Genomic DNA, 23,744 nt, shown 5'->3' on the forward strand with positions numbered 1-23,744 from the left:
CACCCGCAGCACTCCCCTGGGGCAGCAGCCCCGTCCCTGCTGTCCCTGAGCCTCCTTTCACCAGCCGGATGGGAAACGCTGCTGGAGGGGGTAAAGAAAAAAAAAAATCTTTGAAAAGATGCATTTGCAGAAAGTGGTAGTTTCTTGGTTTCTAACCCCACAACATTAAAGCCTTTCCTGGTTTTGCTGTGGAGGATGTGGAGATGGAGAGCAGGAGTTTGTGAGCCCTCCAGTGATGAACTGGGCAATGAGTCTTTAACCACAGACTTTTTTTCTGCCTGGATTTTAAGCGGTTTTGTAAATAGGACATTCCCAAGCAAGCTAAATACTCTGACTGATGGCCATCACAAGCAATATTCTGATGTTTGGCCTATAAATACTGTATTCTAAGCAGAAATCTGTATTGCGAGATTTGATACAAAACAACCATCTTCCACGTATTTATCGTAGAAATCTGGACATATTCCACTCTGCTAAGCCTGACTTGGCAACATGTTGTTGATTTACGAAAGTGTGTATGCGTGTGGTACAAATACAGGTTTTAGAAATGTGTTGAGAAGAGAGGGATGGGAACACGACCCTGATGAATTTCCGAGCACCTCTGCAAGTTATTGGTAAGTCCCATCTTCAGCAGCCATCTCAGAGGTACCTCTGTGCTGATTTAGAGGATGAGGAACTAAAATAGAAGCCGGGCAAAGGAGATTTGGGTTTGTGAGTTCACGTTCCTGGAAATGAAAAGGGATTTGACCGAAGCAGAATGACTGCTCTCACGGGAAATGTTTACAGCCCGCCAGCCCTCATGCACCCCAGTCCCTCTGCATACATTGGAAACCTGATTTACTTAGAAATGTTCTCTATGGAAATCACTTTCTATCACCCAAGGGGCTTTGCGTGGCAATTACTTTGCTCTTCTTCCAAGCAAGCGTTTCCATGAGTTGCTTTGGAATCACTTGTGGAAAAATTACATGCATATTTAAATACTTTCTCTCTAGCCCCGTATCGGCTGTTGAGCATCCTTCGGAGCAGAGGTGGTGTCCCCTGGGCATCTGGAAGCAATGATGCGGCCAGATCTCTGCCCTCTGAATTTGCATTGGCGTAGGCTTTTCTGACAAGTTAGCTGGAACTTGCCGTTTGGTATTTGGGTCTTTTTATCTTGCTGCATCAGCTGTGGAAGGACAAACAAGGCCATGAGAGCACAAAGGTAGAGCGGCACTGAAAGCTTGCGTGTCTCCGGTGCAAGGCTTGTCCATCGGAGCCGGCTGGCCCTGCGTTTTCCCTGGCAGACAGTTTACCCCAGGTCAGTGTTTCGCATCACGTGCCGCTGGCATGTTTACTCCGGTACCGACAACCCAAAGGTCTAAACAAGCGTGTCATCAGATTGCAGCCTCAGCTTCCTCCTCCCTGGCTGGGGCTGGTCAGGCAGCTGGAGGGGAAGGAACCAAGCTCTGGAGCCGTGCAGCCAAGCTCTGTGGCACCACGCCGGCTGGAGCTTGTTTAGCTTTGGCATCGCTGCTGGTGTCACTGCAGCCAGCCTGAGCAACCCCGCCGCATGGGTGGGAGCACCCTGGGCTCCCTCCCCTGTTCTCCATGTGACCACTAAAAGCCACCTGGGATCCCTTCCCCCTGCCCTACTGTCACCCTGGAATGTGGCACCCACGTCCCCAGATTCTCCTGAACTCAAATGAGAAAAACTGAGTGATAAAGAAGAGTGCAGCGCCCTGCTCCCGGGAGCTCCCATGAGCATGGTGGTGTCGGCAGCCCTTGGAGGTGCCTCCACCCTGGAGCCCTTTCCTGGTGGGGGCTGCTCCAGCCCGGTGGCCTCCACGCTGCTGTTTGTCATTCTTGTCCCTGCAAACTGCAGCAGCTGCCTTGGGGTGGCTGGGGCATGGCACGGTACCTCCCCGCACTCCTCTGCTTCCTTCCGCCGGCATGAGCCCCCTGAGCCACCATTTTTGGTAACTTCCTCAGGCTGCAGCATGCCCCAAGGAGCAAAACAAGCAGCTCACAGCATGTCAAGTGGGGAAGACATGGGACGGAAGGGGACACGCTGCAGCTCCAACACCCGGAGAAGTTTGGCCTCTGCAGATTTAGCCCCTCTGACACATCCTGATTCCTCTGGTTCAGGGATACGCTTGAAAAGCTGGGTCTGAAACCAGGAGGTGGCAATGGGGCAGAAGGGAAAAATCAGGTTGGCATCCCAAAAACTGAACCCAGCCTTTAAAGCTTGGAGGAAGAGCCCAAGCTGAGAAGATGCTGCGGTGCAAAGCCCGCTCCACCTGAATATTTGGCTATTTTGCAGAGCGGTGCCTCGGGGCAGGTGGCATCATGACATAGACACGAGACTTTCCCCTTCCTGCTATTTTTGCTGCCGGAGGATTTCTTCTGAATTGCTGGTGGCCGCTAAGCTGGTGAAGGTAGAGCCCATGTCCCCCTCCGTGGGGGTTTCACCTGGTGCTGGGCAATGCTTTGGCACTGCAGCCGGAGCGGGAGGCAGCCGGGGCTCTGAGCACCGGCATCGCACGTGGTTTGCACGGCGGGTGGTTGTCTCAATGGGTCACCAATTAAAGGGAATTTTGGTTCTGACTGGGTTTGCTTTTTTTAAAATTCACTGGAATCTCACTGTGAAACCCACATCTATTTCGGCCCCCAAGCGGCTTTCGAGTCTCGGAGCATCAGTAGCAGCGGTCACTCTCTTCTGAAAAAACGAAACCCGCAAAGAAACCCAAAGCCAGATTCTTACCCCTGCCTGCGATATCACCTGGGCTGGATCCGGTCACAAGCCCCACGTGGCAGATGGGCCAGCGGGCAGATGTGGAGGGTGAGTATTGCCAGCGACCGAGGTGGCACAGGCCCTTTCTCAGGAGTGACCTTGAAGGCAGCAGGACAAGGCTATTCCAAGGTGCCACCTGAGCAGAAATCAGCAGCGTGTCCCCAGCCTGGGCCGTGGGTGGCTTTGTGCTGTTGGAGAGGTGCTGAGGGCTCTTCCAGCAGAGAGGGGTAAAGGGCTGCCTAGGGAGGGAAGGGAAACAAGCTCACATAATACATGAGGCATGGAGGGAGGGAGAGAGGGATGGGGCAATGGAGAGGTGGATGGCTGGAGGGACGGACAGACAGATGAATGGAGGGAAGGATGGAGTGGTGGTTGGAGGGTAGGAAAGGTGTGTGGATGGAGGGAAAGAAGGGGAGATTGATGGAGGGAAGGGTAGATGGATGAATAGCAGAATGGTGGGATGGATGGGTGGATGGATGGGAGGTGGATGGGTAGAAGAATGGAGGGGTGGATGGATGGATGGATAAATGGCAGAATGGCAGGAGGAAGGGATGGATGGATGGAGGGGTGGACAAATGGAAGAGTGAAGGATGGGGGGAAGTGGTGGGGGGACAGATGAGTGTCAGGATGGATGGGTGGAGGGGTGGATGGCTGAAGGGATGGCTAGCTGAATGAATGACAGGGTGGTGGGAGGGAGGGAAGGAGGGGAGGATGGATGGATGGAGGGAAGGATGGATGGAGGGAGGTATGGATGGATGGACAGAGGAAGGGGTGAGGGGTGGCTGGAGGGCATGTGGCGAGGGCTGGGTGTCGGGGGTACGGATGTGCGGCGGGGCGGGGCGGGCGGTGCCCGGCGCCAGTGGGCGCACACGTGTGGGGCGGGCCCCACCGCCAGCCCCGCCCCGCCCGCCCGCCCGCCCCCCCCCGGTGCGGCCGGTGCTGCCCGCCGGGGAGCGGAGCGCAGCGCAGCCCGGCGTGGAGCCCGGCGGGGCGCGCCGCCCCGAGCCGTGCCGAGCCGTGCCGAGCCGTGCCGCCCCGAGCCGAGCCGAAGGGAGCCGAGCCGAGCCGAGCCGAGCCGAGCCGAGCCGTGCCGTGCCGTGCCGTGCCGAGCCGTGCCGAGGATGGGCAGGGAGCCTCGGCGGCAGCCGCCCTCCAGGTGGGAGAGTCGCGGGGCCGGGGGTCGGGCTGCGGGGGTGCTGCAGCCCGCGGCCGCCCTGGTAGCCGGGGGGTGTCCATATAACCGGGGTGGGGGGGTCCGTGCACCCTCTGTGCCTGCCCGGTGTAACCGGGAAGCTCCGTATTACCGGGGTGACCATGTAAATGCGGGGGGGGGCTCCGTACACCTAGTGCCCGTGGAGGGGGCGGGCGAGCAGGGGGTTCCTTATAACCGGGGTGTCCGTGTAACCGAGGAGCCTGTGCACCCAGTGGGCATGGCGGGTCCGTGTAGTGGGAGAGCACTGTGCACCAGGGTGCCTGGAGGGGTCTATGTAATTTTGGGGGGGCTATATATAAACGAGGCGTCCAAGTAACTGGGGAGGGGGAATGAACCCGGTGTGATGGGGCGGTCTCATGTATCTGGGGGCTCCCCCTTCAACCCAGAGGGATGTATAACCTGGGGGAGGTCCCCTGTGACTGATTCCCCTGGGGGGAGGTTCCCTGGGGTCTTTGCAATGTCAGAAGGGGGAACCCTGCACCTGGTATCTCTGTCAGTGGGGGGGTCACCTGCCCCGGGCTGGGGAGTTTCCCTTGCAGCCTTGGAAGGGGACACCCTGCGCCGTGTCTCCCTCGGGGTCCCCTCACAGCCCAGGGTGGTCTGTGGCCGGCTGTGCCCCTGGCCAGGAGCTGGTGTCACCCCACGGGTGGGGATGGGCCCCGCTGCCGTGACTCATTTCTGGACTACGTACTTGTTTTCCTCCCTGCTGCCCCAAAGAGTTGCTTCTCAGGGCCCAGGTGTGGGGCCCTGCCCGGCCCCAGGGGACCACCCCGCCATGCCCGGGTCCCCGGGAAATCCCGGGGGCTCTCCAGCACCCGCCTGGAGTTTTGGCAGGGCCGCTGGCGGGGGTGGCGGTGAGTCACTCTGTCACTGAAGCTCTCCTTGCCGGGCTGGAGGGACCAAGGGCCACCAGTCGCCTGTTGCTCCCGTCACCCTTGGCCAGCTCCCCGCCACCCAAGAGGGTGGAGGTGTAACCCCTGGGAGGGCTCTGCTTTGGCAACAGGATGTGGTTTGGGATGTGACAAGTCCAGCAGCGTGTCATCCCTCCGGCATCAGAGTCTGGACACGCGCCAGCCCTGAGACGTCCCTGTGCTGCTTCATGCACCAGCCTGTGCTGATAGTTGTGTGCCCGAGAAGGAGCATCTTCCATCAGGTGCTTCTGTGGCCTTACGGTGTCACCTGCAGCTCCCGTTTAGTGGCCAGCGCTGACCGGAGGGTGCCTGGACCCAGCCTGGCCTCCTGCTACTCTCGCTTCTGCAACAACCTCCCCGAAAGGATGTTTAGCTGCTTTGAACGGCGTAAGCCCTAAGGGAGGAAAAGGCTAGGCTGATTCAAATCACTAATGAAAGCGGGAGAAAAGAGATTTCAGACCTTTGTTTTCATGTTTATTAAAATCTCACTGCTGTCACCCAGCACCCGTTAACTTTGCTTATGGATTGCTTTCGGTGCTGCTGCTACTCTCAATGCAGCAAAAACGTGCTCAGGCAGCTGCAGGCTGGTGCTGCTTACCTTGCTGTTGAAGAGGTTGATGCTGAACAGCTGCAATTTCTTTAGTTTTTCATTTAGATTAATTTTCTAAATCTTGGTGTGATGCAGAGCCTGCAAACTCCAGGGAGATGCAAGATCTCAACACTTTAATTTTCATGTGTGTCGGAGGGGTCTGTCTGTGTTTCTTGTTCAGACCAAAAACTTGGAGTTGCAAATTGTTTCCAAAACATGATTGCAAAGTGTTTTGGAGCTCTGGGTGTTGCTCAGATTAGAACTTAAACCTAGAAAGATGAGACGATAAAGAGCGAGAGCCTAGCGGTAGTGGTTGCATCCCTCGGTTACAGTGACTATGTGAGGTTGGAGGGCTCAGGCGATGGATGGGTATGTCCTTTGGAGCTGGGCGGATGATGCACTGCAGGTTTCTGCAGGGAGGCAGCTGGGCAGCGTGGAGCCCGGTCTGCTGCACCACAAGCCAGGGGTGCGTTTGGTCCGATGCTGGCTCCAGCCTCACGATGTTGTCCTGAGTTGAAGTGGGGGGAGCTCACTGGTCTGCCTTCCCCGGCATCGTGTGGCCATCGCTCTCCTGCTCCCTGCAGCTCCGCAGCCTGGTCGGGGTGGGAGGGAAGGGGATAACAAGTGTCGGAGGTGCTTGTACAGAGGGAGAAGCTGTAATGCCAGTGTGCATTGATTTGGGGTAGGGGGTTCGTGCTCCTCACTGGCAGCCCCGTGCTCTGGTGTTGTAGGATGGTGCGGCTGGCCAGTCCCTCCTCTCCCCTGGAGATCAGGGCACGCTAATTTGGAGAAAAGCAAACCAAAACTGTCCCCTTGTGCCTTTTGCTGAACGTGGAAATGAAGATGTGAGTTTTGCACTGAAAAAGAAGAACTGAATCCAGCCGAAAGCAGTGGCAGAGACATACCGTACGCCGCTCCAGTGGGGCGTGCTCCCTGTGCTGCAGCAGCCCTTGGGGCTGAGGGATGCCAAATGCGGCAGCAGCTTTGCCATCAGCGTGGTGGTCCGGCCACAGCAGGGACCAGGCTGTGACACTCGCTCAGTGGCATGGGGACCACTGCAGCCTTGTAATGCTGCAACTCACCTGGGGTAGTTTCGACTTCTCTTTTTTTGGGTGACCGCTGAGCTGTTCCTGGCATGATGGGGCTGCCCATGTTTGCATTATTATTTTGCAAGTGGAAAATTGTGCATGAGTTTGCTGGGGGAGAGCCATTCAGGTGAGTGCCCCGAGGTTGTTTTTGAGCGATGGGAGGCTCCTGCTGCGTCTGAACTCTGGTCCCATCAGCGCTTTGAATTCGCACTGGGCAGTAGGTGAGAGGATGGGGAGGGGAGATGAGGTTCCCATGGACCCCCCTGCTGTGGGCATCGCACTGCAGCCTGGCAGGTCTTCCCTTGCTGCAGCTCTGCACTTTGCAGCCATGCTCAGGCAGGGAGGTGTTTTGGGCTGGAAATGTCACTCTTGACTGCAGCGGAGGAAAAGGCGACCTGTGGATGCAGTCAGATTCCTTAGCTGCAGCTCACGCTTTCCCTCCTTTCTACAAGATTTCCTTTCTGCTTCCCTAAGAGACTTGGTATTGTGAGACTCCCCATCCTTGCCTTACCTGTCATGGCAGGAGGTGGTGTGGGGACATTTTTGTCACCGGTCCACTGCCAGCCCTTTCTTTGCAAGGGTCCCACCCATCCAAAGCCATCATTGGGGGTCTCCAGGTGATGTCTGCAAACCACCCAAGGCTGAGCCCACTTTGCACTGCACGTGTTGGGTTGGGGTTGTTCACCTTCCCGAACGCGCGGCTGGTGACGTGGGTGTGCTACGCACGAGGATATGGTGAGCATTGCCCTGTGCTGCAGCCCCGGAGATGGACAGGACCTTTTGTTAGCGCTCGCTGCTGGCACCGAGCCCTCTTCACCAGCCTCCTGGGTGGGAGCCTGGGGAGCGGCTGCAGCTCCTGAGCACCTTTCCCAGCACAGAGACCAAAAAACCACGTTCCCGTTTTTCTGATCTCGTCTTTAGCCGCCAATTAACACGACGTGAGAACTTGTCTCCCCAATGACGTGCCTGCGTGACTCCTCAGATGGTTTAATTGCAGGGTTTTCAGCAGCCAGAGTGTGATGAAATGGTAATTGTTGTGATTGTATGCTGTGCGGTAACTAAAAGACGTGGCTCTTTGGCAAAGCTTAATTAGGAAATAGGGACACTGTTGGGAATGGCTCTGCGATGTGATTTTCCTAATGAAAGCTACTGAATAGGCAGCCTTGTAATGAAGAACAGACTTAGGAGGGGCACTGCCAATTGCTCTTCTCTAGTGTTAATTTTGTATTTCCTCCCCATTGTTTCTAATACCCTCTTGGAAAAGCTTGAAGATAAAATGCTTTATTTTCTTACGCCTTGTATCCTGTTTGGCAAGCCGCGATTATAGCATGCGCATCTGGAATACGCGAGTGGCCAGGCATGAGCTCCTTCAGACTTGTTAATCTCTGATTTCAAGCTCTGTCACTGAAAAAAAAAAAAAAAAAAAGAAGAGTGGAGAAAAAAAAAAGAAGCAACTTTGGCTTGTGGTCGGATGATCCGCTCCCTCGCCGGTGTGGCGCAGCAGGAGATGCTCGGCTGTGTTCGCAGATGCGTAGCTGGAAGAGAGCTGGCTCCGTCGAGTGTGAAGGCAGCACGATGCTACGGGAAGCGCGGTTTGTTTGGAAACTGTGGTGGGGTTTCGTGTTCGATGCTTGGCTGTTTTTGTCTCGGATGTCCTCTCCTTGCAAGCGTGATTGCTGTATTTAACTGTAACCTGCCACATCTGAGAGTTCACCCAGGTTCGAGTCTCCTGCTGGTAAGAAAGAGCCCGAGGCCGGATCCTGCCCGGGGCAGCTGTGTGGTTCGGTGCTCCCACCTGTGCCGCACCATTCCCGTAATGGGGCTGGCGAACCCTCCGGTGTCTGCCCGGGGAAGAGGGGACTCCAGCGCTCCCTCCCCAGCTGTGCTGGGCTGGCCGGGCAGTGAAAAGGGCTTGCAGATGTTTTTAGCCAACAGATGCGAGCATGACCCTTCGGCTGAGTTAAAAGGAGAATAGGAAAACACTACCTGACTGGGTGGTGTGGTCCTGTGGTGCTGTGACAATTATTAATGACTCTCAGTGCTGCAGGGGGACCGTCCGTGTTTGTAAGAGATGGGGATGTGGCTTGGCTTTCCCTCAAATGCTTTGTTTCATTGCCCAAAACTCCCACAGGGCTTGGGGTCAGAGCAGCTTGGGTGCTCCTAAAATGCTGCTGGTCCTTATTTTGAGGTGGGTTTAAGCAGAAGTGAGGAGATCCTGGCATGAGCAGCTCATGTGACGAGGGTGCCTGGGAATAGAAGGGCACGCTGGAGCATCCTCCCCCCGGTCACACCACTCACGGCTGCCCGACGCTGCTCCGGCCGAGCAGGAAGGGCTCAGCTTCAACCCGATCTTGTGACTGTCCTTAGCAGCTGCTGCGGTAGGGAATTCGTCATCTTTTTTTATCCTATGTTGGAGGGTTTTGTGTTGTAACATCAAGGTATTTTCAATATTGTGTTAATGTCCGTTGCAATGTAGCGCTGTGTGGATGGTTGTACAGCTTTAGGTGTGCACGCTTTAGGAAAGACTGTGTTGTCTTGAGCTTGCAAAAGTGTTTCTCATCCCTTCCACAAAGGCCCATTCTTTGTTGTCTCAAATTAGGATGAAACGCTTCCCCTTTCAGCAGCTTCCCTCATTGCTCTATGTCTATTTAAACCCTCAGCTCAGAGGCTTCTCTGCAAACAAGCTCTCATCCTTTCAGGTGGCATTTCCCTTTTCTTATTGTTTCTGGCAATCTGTTCATGTGAAACTTCACAAATGTTTCTTCATTCTCGCTGTCTTCATGTTGAAAAATCTTGCAAATGGGTACACACGCCATGTGCAGCCTCCCACCACCTACGGCTGTGTGATGGAGTTACAGTGACTCTCGGGTGCGGAGGCTTTGCAGTCCGACAGAACAAACTCCAGCCCTGCAGACCCTGGCTGGGAGATGACCCTCCTGCTCCTCACCCGTGTGTGTGAATCCTGCTCATCTGAGAGGACTCCTGCTTAAGGCTTGCCCCCCTGGATCAATTAGCTGGATTGTAATCAAAGCCAACGAGCCTAAGGTCCCCAAAGGACTGCTCGTTAAATACAAATTGTTCCCAGGTTGATCTGGTCTGAATGCTGGTGGGTGTCTGATCCTTTAGGGAACTCAGATGGTGTGAAGGAATGGCTACACGGGTCTAAATCCACTTTTGCTGGTACGGAGCACGCCTAGAGCCTGGGAACCTCCTTCATGGTGGCCCCTGAGCCGTTGGATTGCAGTGCTGGGTTTAGAAGTGACGTTAGGCTAGCAGGTATTAAACAGCATCCCACCTACTCCCTGGTCTCCAATCAGAACACCACCCTGAGTGTGATGCTTTAGGATGAGGGGAGTAGCCTTTGGCTCTGCAGAAATTCGTCATCTGCAGTCACCGTCCTGCCAGTTCCCAGGAGCTCGGCTCCTGGTGAAGAGCTGAGCCAGGGGACCGACCCCGTGTGCTGTGATGCTCCTGCCCATCATGGGAGGAACCGGGGCTGGAAGGGCTTCAAGGCTGCGTTTGCTGCATGAGCTCTTACACCCATTGCTCCTGTGACGTGTGACTGGGGGAGTTTGGGGACTTGCTCTGCATGTGGGAGACCAGCTGGTCGGGGCTGTGCCAGCCTGGCTGGCACTTCAGGGATGGGATGCTCTCAGTGCCCCTCACGGCACTTTCAAATGTAGTCACCCTGCCAGGGAGAAGAGATGGAGAGTGGTGGATAGGGCCTTCGTGTGGAGAAGAGGATACCTCTTGGCTTGTCTTCTCCATGGCTTTTTGGGCTGATAGGGATGTAGCTCTGGTGACTGTACTAGGCTAAGACAAAGGGTGGTCCAGCTCAGGGTCCTGCCCTCAGTCAGGGAGAGCCCAGGGGCCTTGACTTCTCTAGCTGCGATGGGATGGCCCCGGGTTCTTCAGTCCCAGCACCTTCCCTTTGTGCAGCCTGCTCTTCTCCACATCTGCAGAGTTTGGTACATCTGGGATACAGCAGTGACCTCCAGCACAGCTTGACCCTGCTTCTTCCCAGAGGTGAATGCAGGGTTTGGAAAGGTTTTGTGCCCTGGGCTCAACATTCCCCTCTCAAATGGCAAGTGTGGATGGCTGCTGCGATATTTCAGTGCTGTGGGCTGATTGAAGGTGCTTGGAGGCTGAACAGCCTGATGGGGTTGGTCGCTGCTGGCCATCCCCTGTTGGATGGATGCCCATCTCCTTGGTCTCTCTTCTCGCCTGGAGATTTAATTTCTCATTGATTATGATGGTGGTGTTGCAGTTGTACTGAGTCTTCGGGGCAAGGTGGGGCTCACACCCCTCTGTGAGCTTTGAAAGTGGGTGTGAATCACAGTCTTGACCGCCCTTGGCCTGAGGGTGATGGGGAACAGCCAAAACCATACTTGCCATCATCTGTCTTTTGTGGTGCTGCAGCCAGTGGTGCTGGAAGTAAATTGAAGGTTTTGGGCAACCAAGCCAGGGACTGAAAAGGCTCCTGGGTTCCCAGCAGGGCCTCCACAATGGCAGGAAGCAACTTCTAAAGCTTCCTTTGGATACACTGGGCCTTGGGGAAAAGATTTACTCGCTTGTTTATGCTGTAAGTTAATCTATTTAGTGGGTTTGGCATTAAAGCTCACAAAAAGCCCTCTGAAATGGTCACGCTGCTTGTTTGTAGTGCTTTGTCTCTCACTTACTTTGTTTCACAGCTGGAGTAGTTAAGCAGAGCCAATTGAAATCTCACATGTAAACTTGTTTTTCCGAATAGGCTGAAGGAATTAGCATGAGCTCTCGCTGTCCTTCATCGCAAGGGAGCTGTGGGGGGAACGGCATGGGGCAGAGGTTGGGGTCCCCTCTGGGAGGGACCTTTGGTTGTGTGTGCTCTGTGCCGCTTTGCTCGGTTGCAGGATGGGGATGCTTCCCTGTTGAAGCTCATAGATGATTTTGCAATAGAAAACCACCCCAAACCAGACCCCCAAAACCCCAGCACCCCTCCCTGTGAGCCAGTGTAACAGAGCAGGGAGCAACATGACATGTTTTTTTGGGGGTAAGAAGTCTTAGGAAGAGTTTGGAGATGCACAGGAAAATGCTGGGTCAGTGGAACAAAGAATAGCTGATGAGAATTTTTCATGATATCGTGGTATCATTGTTTCCCTTTGTGTTTGATGCTATCCTAAATATGATAGTGCCACCCACATGTAACCGTGCACAGTAAAAATGGATTTTCCCCAAGGGCCGTGTCCAAAGAAGCCCCATGTATGCAGCAACTGCTGTAGAAAGCAGCTGGGACAGCTGGGGTTGAGGTCTGTGCCCAGAGGTAGCATCTTCAGCTACAATGAAGTCTTCAGCCTGGGAGGGACCCCAGCATCTTCAGCCTCAGTGAAGTCTTCAGCTTGGGAGGGAGTTCAGCACCTGCTACGTCTGGGCGTGGACCTCAGCCCCAGGTGTCCCATATGCTTTTGGGAGGGTGCCTGCCACTGAGCATGGAAATACCTGGAGTCCCCTTTGCCCCATGTCAGTGGCCATAAGACCCTTCCAGCAGGGAGGTCTCCTTTCGGTCTGTCCCACCAGGTTGAAGAGCCACCCTAGGGAGAGTTGTGAAGAACCATTTCACACTGTATTGTGTCCTTCACTTCCTTCTTGGCAGGGGCAGCTTGGACTGCTGCCTTTATTTTGGGAAACACCTTTTTTTTCCCCTCTAAATTCTGCATTTGCTGAATTTTTAATTTTTTCCCCTGGTCCTCTCCTGTGACACACAGTCACTTCTCTGCTGAACTTCCACCTTCCCTGAAGAGCAGCCCTGGAGTTTCCATTACATACTGCTGACGGCACCGAGCACCCAGCTGGGCTGCGCCAAACACCATCGCTGTCTCCAGCCTAAATCTTCTTGGGGCTTAACGGGACATTGAGCTTGTAATTGACTGTGATGCTGGGTGAAACTTTAACCTTCACTGTTGTGATAAAGACCGATACAAGCTAAAATTAACTCTTGCATCATGTGGCAAGGGGTTTTCATAATTGGTGCCAGGAACAAGTACGTTTCCTCTCTGAAAAGTGAGTATACATAACTGGTCTTTTCTTACTCAGATCAGATATGTGTCATTTCTGCTGGTTTTTGAGGAGAAAAATACAGGCTTTTCTGACCCTGGCTAAGTTTTGCCAAACCCACACAGCCCATTGAGTGGTGGTGGGTGAGGATGGGGTTGCTGATGTCCTGGGTCATCTCTATGCACCCATTGCAGGCTGGCTGAGAGTGGTGTTCGGATGCCAGGGAGGTGCGGAGGTGCTGCTGGCCATGTGGCACTGGTGGCAGGGCTGCTATTGCTGATGAGAGCAGGAGGAGAGGCGATGGGCTTGGCTCTGTGCTCCAGGCCAGAAGGCAAAGCACAAGGTGCTGAAACCTGTCAGCCTTGCTCTGGTGTGTCCGAAGGTGAGCAAAGCGTTGATGGAGGGGAGATAAAAGGAAGCACAGGGTAGGGCTGGGGTTTTTTTCTTCTTAATTTTTTTTTTTTTTAGGAAGTTACTGTTCAGCATCACAATGTACTTTGCAATGGTGAAATCCAAGAAATTCCCACAGACCTCTGTAGCTGCTCATCTGCTTCGAGGCAGGAGGATTGAAAAGGCAATGGGGACTGAGGAGTGCAGACTGGAAGGGCCATCAGGACTGGAAGGGCTGCTGAGGGTTTCTCCCAGGCCTTGAAGGCAAGGACCACTCTCTGTCATTCGATTTGAGTCTGTTGCTGCTTGTCCTGCCTTCAAGGGCATGGGCACAGATCAGCCTTTCTGTGATTGTGTTTATCCCATTTCCCATCCCCAGCAGGGCCCTTCAATTCGAAGCAGAGCAGGGCATATTTTTCCCTGTTCTTCAATTTTAAGCTTGCCCTTCAGCATCTCCAGGAATGGGACTTTTGTAGTTTCCTTCAGAAACCATTGCAAAAAGTAATAGATATTATTCTAACAACATCAGGGAGATACATTCCTCCCTGTGCCTTTCACTTCCCAAAGCTTGATACTCTAATGGTTCCAGAGTGTTGCGTTACAGGAGCTAAAAATAACGGAATATGGGGATGAAGAGTGCAGCCCGTGTTTGTAGCTGAGATGAAGGCAACGTCTTGCCAATGGTAAGAGCATCTTTGATTGAAAGGACCTGCAGTGAGTCACTGGGGTTGCGTACAGAGAAATGTCTCTTTGGAGAAACAGAGAAGGTACCATCGCAACTGTTCTTCTTGGTGATGGCTCGGTGGGACTAATTTAGAGATTTGTATTTCTCGGCATCAAAATACATCATAGCTTTAAAGGGGTAGCGAGTGGAATTCCCCCGTTATCTGTTTGTCAAGAATACACTAGATCCTGTCCTGAAAAATGGTAATTGTAAAAAAAAAAAGAATATTTTAAAAATAAGTCAAGAGGAAGTCTCAGTTTGCAGAATGGGTGGTATGGAGGTTTGCAGACGATTCTGTGCTGGACACTATCACACTGTTGTGGTTTCAGTTTCCCCTAAGTGTTGCTGCTAGGGTCTAATGCTGGTTATGGTCTCCACGTAGCCGCCTCATTCACATTGCTAACCTCGCAGCAAGGGAATTGTTCACTTATAGAAAGTCCCAGAATAGTTTGCAAGTGTCTTCAGCTCGTGTAAGTCTGCGATGCATTGCAGGTTGCTTCTGTTTCTCAAGGAAATGCATAGTTAGTCTAAAATTCAGGCTTGAATATGGAAGCAACAAACCTTCAAATGACTGGTTTGAGCTCAGGTCAGTCGAGATGCAAAGCCGATGCAAAATGTTGTAATCTCTGCTCAATTACTGTTAAATATCTGTCTCTGGGAGGTCCCTTGGCTTCCTAAAATCTGGTCTTCTCAGTGTCCAGTGTTAAGGAGGATGGGTGCTATGCCCCCACCACAAATGAGGTACCCGAAAGGCTGAACCCAGCACCCAGATCTGATGAGCTGCTGCTGTTCTCATTCTCTCCCACCAGTTCCTGTGAGACCCCAGACTGGAAAAGGGGTCTCCTTTTTCTCATCCCACACCTTCACTTGCTGCCAGCACTGCTGATGGGGAAGGTGGTAGTGATGCTGTGAAACCAGCACGTGCTTGTCTTTAATCCAATGCTTGTTGAATTTGACTGGATTGCAGTTTCCAGATTGCTCTTATTACACATTGCTGAGACTCCTTTTCTGTTGCTTTACCCAACTGCAGCTATTACTGCACAGGGACAGACTCTGGAAGGATCAGAGGGGCTTTGTGTGAGCGCTAAGAGTCTCATGAGTGGCACGTGGTCTCCATGAAGCTGATCCCATGGTATCCCCTGCAACTGATGGGGTTGGTGCTTCATACACATCATGCCAGATGCACATCACCTTGTCTCTGTGATCACCTTGTTCCTCTCCAATAGCTAAGAATTGCCTAGGTGTCGCTGGCACTGCCCTCAGCCCTGCCACCTCCGAGGCTGCTGATCTGCATTCAGGTTTTGGCTACCTGCTGTGAATTCCTTGCCAAAACTAGAATCAGTGCATTGCTCTGGACTTGTCCTGGTGTGACCAGAAGTTGAGCTTGGCTGCAAACTCAACCCCAGGTGCTGTGTCTCCTTCCAGCTCTTGCACTGTGTTTTGCAGTATGCTTTACCTTGGTATCTCTGGTCAGACTTAGGAGGAGACTGTCCTTCCCACTTCATAAAATGAAAATAAATTTGTGGAGCAGCTCCCTGGAGCTGGAGTCCAGTCAGTAATGTGATGACAAGTTCATTACCAGGATGATAACATGATGGCAGTTTCACTCTGAAATCACTAAAATTTTGTTGTGGTTGTGTTTTGTACATTTTAGGGGCAGCCCCACCTGCCTGTCTAACTTTTTCTTATTAAAAAATAACTGGGAAAAAAAAAAAAAAGACTTGAGAAGAGAGCCAGTGACAGCCCCAAACAGCAGTGTACAGCGATGATCCTCCCATGGGCAGTTGGGTGCTGGAGCCTTCCTCGCTCCTCTGCCATCACTTCAAGTCCTGCTTGTGTCAGTCAGCTTTAGCAGGTTGGGTAAGAGATTGCATCTTCCCTCCAGGCGTGATGGGTTGGTGCTTTGTTACAGGCACAGTTCAGTTGATTTCTTCAGTAACCTCAGGTGAGGGTCCACAACTGGTCCTGCCACAGTTGATGGGAATTTTGCTACTGGCTGAAGAGCTAATGCAGCTTTGGTGTGGAAATGAGACCTCTGCTGCCTTGTCCCACACATGCTGGACTGTTGGTGCCTATCACTATCTGTTGCTAGCCCTCATGTGGTCCAAATAACTAATGATGCATTTATTTTCTCTTATTTCATAGAATTGTAGAGTGGTTTGGGTTGGAAGGGACCTCAAAGCCTATCTAGTTCCAACCTCCTGCCATGGGCAGGGACACCCTCCACTGGCCCAAGTTGCCCAAAGCCCCATCCAGCCTGGCCTTGAACACTGCCAGGGAGCCAGGGGCAGCCACAGCTTCTCTGGGCAACCTGTGCCAGGGCCTCAGCACCCTCACAGGGAAGAATTTCTGCCTCAGATCTCATCTCAATCTCCCCTCCTTCAGCTTCAGGCCATTCCCCCTTGTCCTGTCACTACGTGTCTTTGTCAACAGTCCCTCTCCAGCTTTCCTGTAGCCCCTTCAGGTACTGGAAGGCTTCTGTAAGGTCTCCCCGGAGCCTTCTCTTCTGCAGGCTGAACAACCCCAACTCTCTCAACCTGTCTCCATAGCAGAGGTGCTCCAGCCCTCGCATCATCTCTGTGGCCTCCTCTGGACTTGCTCCAACAGCTCCATGTCCTTCTTGTCCTGGAGCCCCCTGAGCTGGACACAGTACTGCAAGGGGGTCTCACAAGAGCGGAGTAGAGGGGCAGAATCCCCTCCTCGACCTGCTGGTCACGCTGCTGGGGATGCAGCCCAGGACACGGTTGGCTTTCTGGGCTGCAAGTGCACATTGCTGGCTCATGTTGAGCTTCTCATCACCCAACACCCCCAAGTCCTTCTCAGGGCTGCTCTCAATCCGTTCTCTGTTATAATCCATTCTCCTATAGTTGTGCTTGGGATTGTGCCGACCCACATGCAGGACCTTGCACTTGGCCTTGTTGAACTTGGTTCGCATGGGCCCACCTCTCAAGCCTGTCAAGGTCCGTCTGGATGGCATCCCTTCCCTCCAGCATGTTGACTGCACCACACAGCTGGTGTCGTCGGCAAACTTGCTGAGGGTGCACTCGATCCCATTGTCCATGTTGCTGACAAAGATGTTAAACAGTGCCGGTACCAGTATCGACCCCTGAGGAACGCCACTTGTCACTGGGCTCCACTTGGGCATCGAGTCGTTGACTGCAACTCTTTGAGTGTGACTGTCCAGCCAATTCCTTATCCACCGAGTGGTCTGTCTGTCAAATCCATGTCTCTCCAATTTAGAGACAAGGATGTTGTGTGGGACAGCGTCAAATGCTTTGCACAAGTCCAGGCCTGTGTTTTCTGGATTGTCAGTACTCTAATGTAGTTCATCTGTGAAATAGCCCCATAAAATTGATCATAGGCAGTTTTAGAGTGCACGCTCCATCTTGAAAGGTGGAAATAACTCTGTTTTTACAGCAGGGACTAAAGTGGTGTGCTTTCTTTCTCAGAGCTTACACCTGGTTGTCCAGAAATGGAAGTCTAGTGAGGAGTCCTGGGGATCTTGAGCAAAGTCACTTGCAAAAATGTTGGCTTCTGCTTGTTATGAATCAAATTTGGGGGTGAAAGAAATGAAAGCTAAACTGAGTCTATTGCAATTTCCATGTTCCCATTATTGCACTATCTAAGCTTCTTACAGGCTTTGAAACACTTGGTTGTGCAACTGCTGGCTAAGGAAGGAAGTGTGATTATTCCTGCTTTGCAAGTGGGAAGCAGCTTAGGAGAATAAGGATGGGAGTTGTCTTGCTTAAGGATGCCTGCCTAAAAATTTAGGCCTCAAATTTAACTTAGTCTGTGGGCTCCCCCTGAAGAGGGGTTCCAGTTGGATTGGATGAGCTGACCTCCATACCAGGTGCTCGCTCTGTCTGTAGATGTTGATTTGCTTAGAGATTCACCTCATTTTTGCATAGGTAAACTTGTAGGCAATGAATCCTACCTCGGGGATGAACCCTGTGTCACCGCAAAGCTTTACAGCAGAGCAAATAATTGATGTGGGTTCTCCAAAGTCACCAGATGATTATTTTCTTTTTCTTTTTTTCCTTAGTTATCTTGCTTCATGCCTTGGAGTCCATCAGGTTTTTTTGACCCTGGATGATAATCCTGAAAGTTGTCAACCTTAATTACATTGTTTGTAAGAAACAAGAGTTTTGGTTGGTCATCTTTGCTGTGGTATGTTGTTGGCTGTGCAGCAGGTGCACAAAGGTATTCAGAGTGTTAGAGGCTTTCTTCATTTCACTATGCACTTTGATGTGCTGGTAAGAGCCTTTGTGGGGATGCCAGCAGGGCTGCTGGTGGTCCAGGGTGTTCAGAGAAGAAGGTGTAAACCACTCTGTCAGAAATTCTAACTGAACAGTCATCATGCATATGAATAAGCCCCTTCTGGACCTAAGCATGGTGCATCTGACCTAGCCATCAACCAGCTCTGGATGGCTTAATTTCATCTGAATCCTTGTCATGATCAAGCATTTTGTAGGCAAGTGATGGCACCGTTTTCTTCTTTAGATGGTGGTGAGTATCGACTTGGTATGAGACTTACATCCTGCAGTGGTTCTCTCTCCCTCTCTGAGCAGCTGTGCTTTGGGGATTTTTTGGAGGGGAATTGAATTGTCCTGCTTAATCCACTCATCTAGCAGGGCTGTCCTGCCCAGAAGTGGTGAAACCGGAGTGATACCTTCTCTTGGTCCATTGCTCTGAGGTTGCAGCTGGTTATTGCTACTGATGCAGTGGGAAGTGTGGGAAGTCCTGTCACAGCCTGACTTACTCTGATGCTTCCTTGCCAATAACTTTTACCCCTTGGAGGAAGCTCTGGGAGAAGAGAGGCTGGTTAGGGTGGGGTCAGGTTATGAATTTCTTGAGGAACAATCTGGATGGCTCAGGAAAATGAATTTGCCCATCTGTATGACCAATGAACTTACAACTTTCTCTCGTCTTCGCTAGCCATTAAAAAAGACAGCTCCATCTCTCAGATTCAAGGTACCCCCGTCATCTGAAAGGCTGAGGCTGCATGTGTCTGTTGAGGAGCATGAATGGCCACTGATACTAAAATGCAGACAAATTTTCTTAGTAGTTTATACCAAAAGAGCAAATGACCACCCCTTATTTTTTTTTTCCCCAAGCCATCAAACTGCTGGACAGCAGCCTTGAAAACCCATGAGTTACCTTCTAGGGACTGACTCAATATGCCCATAGAGCCCCCACTGAGTTTTGGCGTCCATGAGGATTTGGTCCATCTGAGAAAGTAAATCTCCCTGTTTATTCTGGGGACATGAGAGCGTCTGTGCTCAGAGCCCTTACAGATGGCAGATCTTGAGATGGCTTTTGTATGTTCTGTTTTCTCGGTAGCTCCCAACGAGAGGTAAATTATGGATGTTGTGTTTTGACCTTGTGACTGTCAGTATGCATCTCTCTGCTAATTAATGCACTGTTATTCCTGTGCTAGCAGATATTACCTCTAAAAATATCTAGAGGTGCCTCTCTGGTGATAAGGCTACAGCAGTAAGTTTTAAGCAGGGAATATGTTAAGACCTGATCCACTCTTTAGCTGTGCCGTAGAAAGCTTCTGGTAATTGGGCTTATCAACCTCCCTTGGGGAAGGGAGGCAGGAGATTTTGCCCTCTAAATGGGGATGATATTTCTGCTGGTGTCAGCAGAAACCCAATCTATTATGGCTGTAAGGAAAGCCTTCTATGTATGGAGTGATGCTTGAACCTGCCATCCAGACTGGAAGACAGACCCCAGCTGGTTGGGGGGAGTGTAAGTCCTGGCCCCCATGCCCATGCTGAGCAAATGGGGGGAAAGCCTGGTGATAAAGGGTGGAAAGAGAATTTCCTTCAGACGTCTGTCAGTGGTCGGTTGGTATGTAGCTGTTCCTTTAGCATCAAGGTGGGAAGGGTCCAGCTCCATGAATGTGTGGGTAGGAGCAGATCTCTTGGCTGCTCTCGATCTGCTCTTCCCCCATCACTAGACGGTGTTGCGTGGCCATGGGAAGGGGCCAAGGGAACTGACCCCCTTCAAAGAAGAGAGGACCCCAGGATTGCTTGAGCCCAACTTAGCTGTACGTGTCATCGTTTAAGGGAATGCAGAAAGTCATTGCTTGGACCTGGACTGCTGCTTTCACATGTCTTTCCTTCCCCAGCCTCTCCGTTGCTAAGCCACATGCCCTGCTTTGCTATCTTGCACCCTTGCAGTGCCAAGGGACGGCACGGTTATTTCTGACCAGATCATTTGTGTGTGGTCTTTATTTTTGTATTTTCTCGAACACGACTGTTGAGTTTCCTGGAACTGGTTGGCCCAAACCAGAGCCCTTTGCATGCTAACAGCCTCACAGCTCATTTGTACAGCGTGGCGGGTGCCACGTGTGGCTCTCGGATGTGGCAGGAGAGTGAAATCATTGTCCAGAATAGGAAATGGTGGCACAACTTCCCCCCCTGGCTCCAGAGCACTTCTCCTTTTGGTACCAGCGCGCGAGAAGGTGAAGTAACAAGATCTCTGTCGAAAATGCAGAAGTGCAGGTTGCTTTGGAAACCATCTCGATGGCTTTGGCCGGTGGGGAGGGGTATGTTTTTGTGTGGATGGATTCAGCCGCATGGCTTGTGGCTTCCTCTTCAGACGGGAAGTCTACTCAGTGCGTAACGAGAGGCAGAGGATGGGTGGGCTGCAGGCTCTGCAGTCTTTGCTCTGGAGAGTTGCCTTCTCCAGTTCTTCTGTCCTTGGAAACTAGCAGTCCGTGTTCTCGCTTGCCCATGTGTTGTTTTAGGTGTCAGCCCTGCTTGTGACAGGTTGCTTAATCCCACAGCATTATTCCCACTTTCTGTGGTGGCTTGTCTTGTACTACCAGAGAGGAAGAGCCATTGTCCAAGCCTGGGCTTTGCTTGTTCGGATGCTGTTGGCTGTTCACAGCAACTGCTGCCGGGGAGGGACAGAGGCTGCCGGGGTTTTGACTGGAATTTTCTTTGACCTCATTTGATTACTGAGTCTTACGTGCTCAGTGGTAGGGCAAAAACACCACAGGGAAAGCAGCTTATGCAAAAATACGTAGAGCAAATACATTTCCAGATACACAAATGACTTTCCAAGGTTGCACAGCAGATCCTGCAGTAGACCCCGAGTCTCACCCACAAAATCCTTGAGCTATGGCATAAGGCCACCCCATAAGGATGGGGTGTATGAGGCCATGGGGGGGAAAGTAGGTGTGGACATGTGGGGGAAAGCAGATGTGGTTAAGGGCACGCTATGAATGAAGATGACTGAAGGTAAGTCACTTTGCCTGTGTGGGCTCCTGGGTCCCACGTACAGCTATAGCAGATCTTTTCTCCTCCCAAATGTGCTGGGCACAAGCGTTGCTGCAGCTCCAGGGGCTTTGGTGTGTCTGGTGGAAGGAAGAGCATGTATCCTCACCAAGGAGAGCAGCCTTTGCATCTTTTACCTTGACTCTGCTGCCTGATGGAGCATCATGTTCTCTGTCTATTTAGAGAGAGGGTGAGGTTGGGAGGGGCTGGAAGAAAAGCTGTTGTTGGGAGTGTTGTCTAGAGAGGAGGTGCCATCACGAGGGAAGTGTCTGTGAGTGTTGGCAGCGAGAACAGGCAGAGCAGAGTGGTTGTGAGTCTGGTGCTACAGCTGGTGCAGGACCTTTGTGGTCTCTTCCCAGATCTACCCGGTTTTGCCCTGACACCTTGGGTGAGTTACTTTTTCTCCTCTTGGCTCTTCTCAACCCTTTTTCCTGCCAAGGGTGCATTGGAGCAGCGAGTCCATGTGTTTGGGGCCATAGCACAGGCTGCCACCACCATTTCTGCTGATGAGGGATGTGAAGGGGGGCAATCCATAGCTGACAGTGCTGGGCTGCAAGACGTCCTAGTGCAGATGTGTTATTTCTGTAAGTTGTGCTTCCCCTACTTGAGCTTTTCTGCAAGAGAAGGACTAGATAGAAGATTATGGAATATAGATAGAAGATTATGGAATATATACTCGCATGCCACCTAGATGTAAGAAGTTTGTAGCCCTGGTTAGAAGTGTCTGCCCAGTCCGGTGGGTATCATCAACATCTTCCAACATGCAAAAGGCCGTGATCTAGATCAGGTGCTGCTGGAGGACTGTACTTCTACAAGTAGGGCTGTTCTGCTCTACTCCAAGCTGAAATGGCCAAGCCCAGGGTATGGACTAAAACATGTTCGATTTGGGCAGATAATAGAGTATTTTCAGGTTTTGCCTGTCTTGTGGTTCCTAATATGAGAAGCTGTGGTTCAGCTCCCGTCACTTGGTTGGGTTGTGAATCTCAAGCGAAGAGGCTTTCTGTTGGAGAGGATGGGGGTAAACTCCAGCACGGAGAGCATCTCCCCAGTGATATTTCACCTTGAACTGGAGCTTTTGTCTTTGAAAGTCAAAGGAAAACCAGAAAAGCCACCTCCATCCTGTCATGACAGTGAAGTCCATGCGAGTGTTGCTGTAGGTGTGTCTGCAGGACCAGATTTCCCAGCTCTCGGTGTAGCCGCAGCAGTGTTCATGTTGATTGCAAACAGGCAGAGCAGCTCTGCCACGATGCAGACACAGTTATTTGGACTGTTTAGGCACTGTTTCTTAGTATCCAGATTACAGCTGAAACTGCTGAAATTGTAAGAGGACGTCTTCATTTGTGATGGTATGAAGGATCATGGTCTGTAGCACCGTAACAAATGTTGGATCACTTTGACAGTAGATTTAAATCCAGATCTTTTGTATCTCAGGAGGCAGCCTCATCTGCAAAGCCATTCCGTCCTTGCCAGGGATGCTGCAATGTGGTCCAAGGAGTTGAGAAGAGATGAAGCAAAGGTTTTGTCTGACACCAAAATTTTCAGCGGGGGAAAGTTTCCTTTATACAGGAGTGAACTTTCTTCCCAAAACCAAAGGCAGGAGGTAATGCACGCCCAGTGTGTGCCTGCCTGCTACCAGCCTCTGAGCAGCCCTGGTGAAGGCGCAGGCCGGGGGGGGTGGCAGCCTGGATGGGTCCTGCTTGGGTCCCCTTTGGGGCGAGCTCCTTGTCTGCCAGGTGATGTGTTGTCATGGGAGTGAGAAGCTCTTCCATGCTGGGGGGTAGCTGAAAGCTCCATGTTTCAAAGGTTTTTTTTTTCTTCTCCAGCTCTAATTTTAACGGCCAGGCTTGGGATAAGTACTTTGAAGCCTTAATTGCAATTATGAATCTTCCTCTGTTCCCAGGTTTCCCCTAATTGGCTTCCTGTGAGAATTTACAAAGCTGGTAAAAACAAAACTGCTGCTTTTGTGAAGGAGTTGGTGGCGTGAGATTCCTGAGCCCAAATAAAACTCGGCTCAGCTGAGACTTCTCGTGCGCTGCTGTGCGGTGCTGTAATCAGACCCGTGGCCAGACGCTCACAAGGGTGGCATTATATAAAACGTAAGCTGATTTACATGCTTGCATTTTGAAAGTGCTAATCTATTTTGATTTTTTCTCCCCTTTCTCTTTCTTTTCAGCCCCCTCTAATCTTCTGCGATCTCTGCCAGGTTCCCAGCTCCTTTGGCTGGAACAGGCCCCAGCTAAATCCTTTATCTGTCTATTTGGCAACCCTGGGCAAAGTAGTTAGCAAACGAATGACACTTTTCTTGGCTCATTAATTAGATTTACTGAGCTGAGTGGTTGCTGCTGCTGCAATAGTCTGGACAAGGCAGTTCTGTATTTTGTTTCTTAGGAATTTGGGTTTTAAAAAAACAGCTCCAAGGCAGTTCTGCTACTAGCGATCGAATCCACGGCTCCCCTGCGTGTGCCGCTGTTGAGAACACGTGTTTTTCTCATGTGTAGCTTTATTTCTGCAATTTGCTGCTGCGTGAGCATTTCTGATTGCGTGTCATTGTTTTACTGCTTGAAAAGTTTGAGGATGGGTATCTGGGTACTCGGCTCTTGATGTGCCTGTGGCAGGGTATCTCGATTAAGGCAAGTGGTTCTTGTGGGTCAGAAATGACCTCTGTGAAATACGGATATATTTTTATGTGTTATAAATATGCTTTTTGACATGTCCTGCTCTGCCAGCCTTGCCTGCCAGGGTT

At 51.7% G+C, this 23,744-nt stretch overlaps 1 protein-coding gene across 2 annotated transcripts in view; it reads left to right on the forward strand.

Moving 5' to 3' along the window:
- The first annotated feature begins 3,711 nt into the window (after positions 1 to 3,711).
- PIK3R5 (phosphoinositide-3-kinase regulatory subunit 5) overlaps positions 3,712 to 23,744 on the forward strand; it is a 65,028-nt gene continuing 44,995 nt past the window's right edge. Inside the window, exon 1 of one of the 2 annotated variants that reach the window (XM_054846832.1) lies at positions 3,712 to 3,926. The gene's annotated coding sequence lies outside the window, so the exon portion shown is untranslated. The remainder of the gene's footprint in view (positions 3,927 to 23,744) is intronic. The other variant, XM_054846830.1, reaches the window with a different exon arrangement.

Source organism: Grus americana, chromosome 18, assembly GCF_028858705.1.
Source record: "Grus americana isolate bGruAme1 chromosome 18, bGruAme1.mat, whole genome shotgun sequence".
NCBI lineage: Eukaryota > Metazoa > Chordata > Aves > Gruiformes > Gruidae > Grus > Grus americana.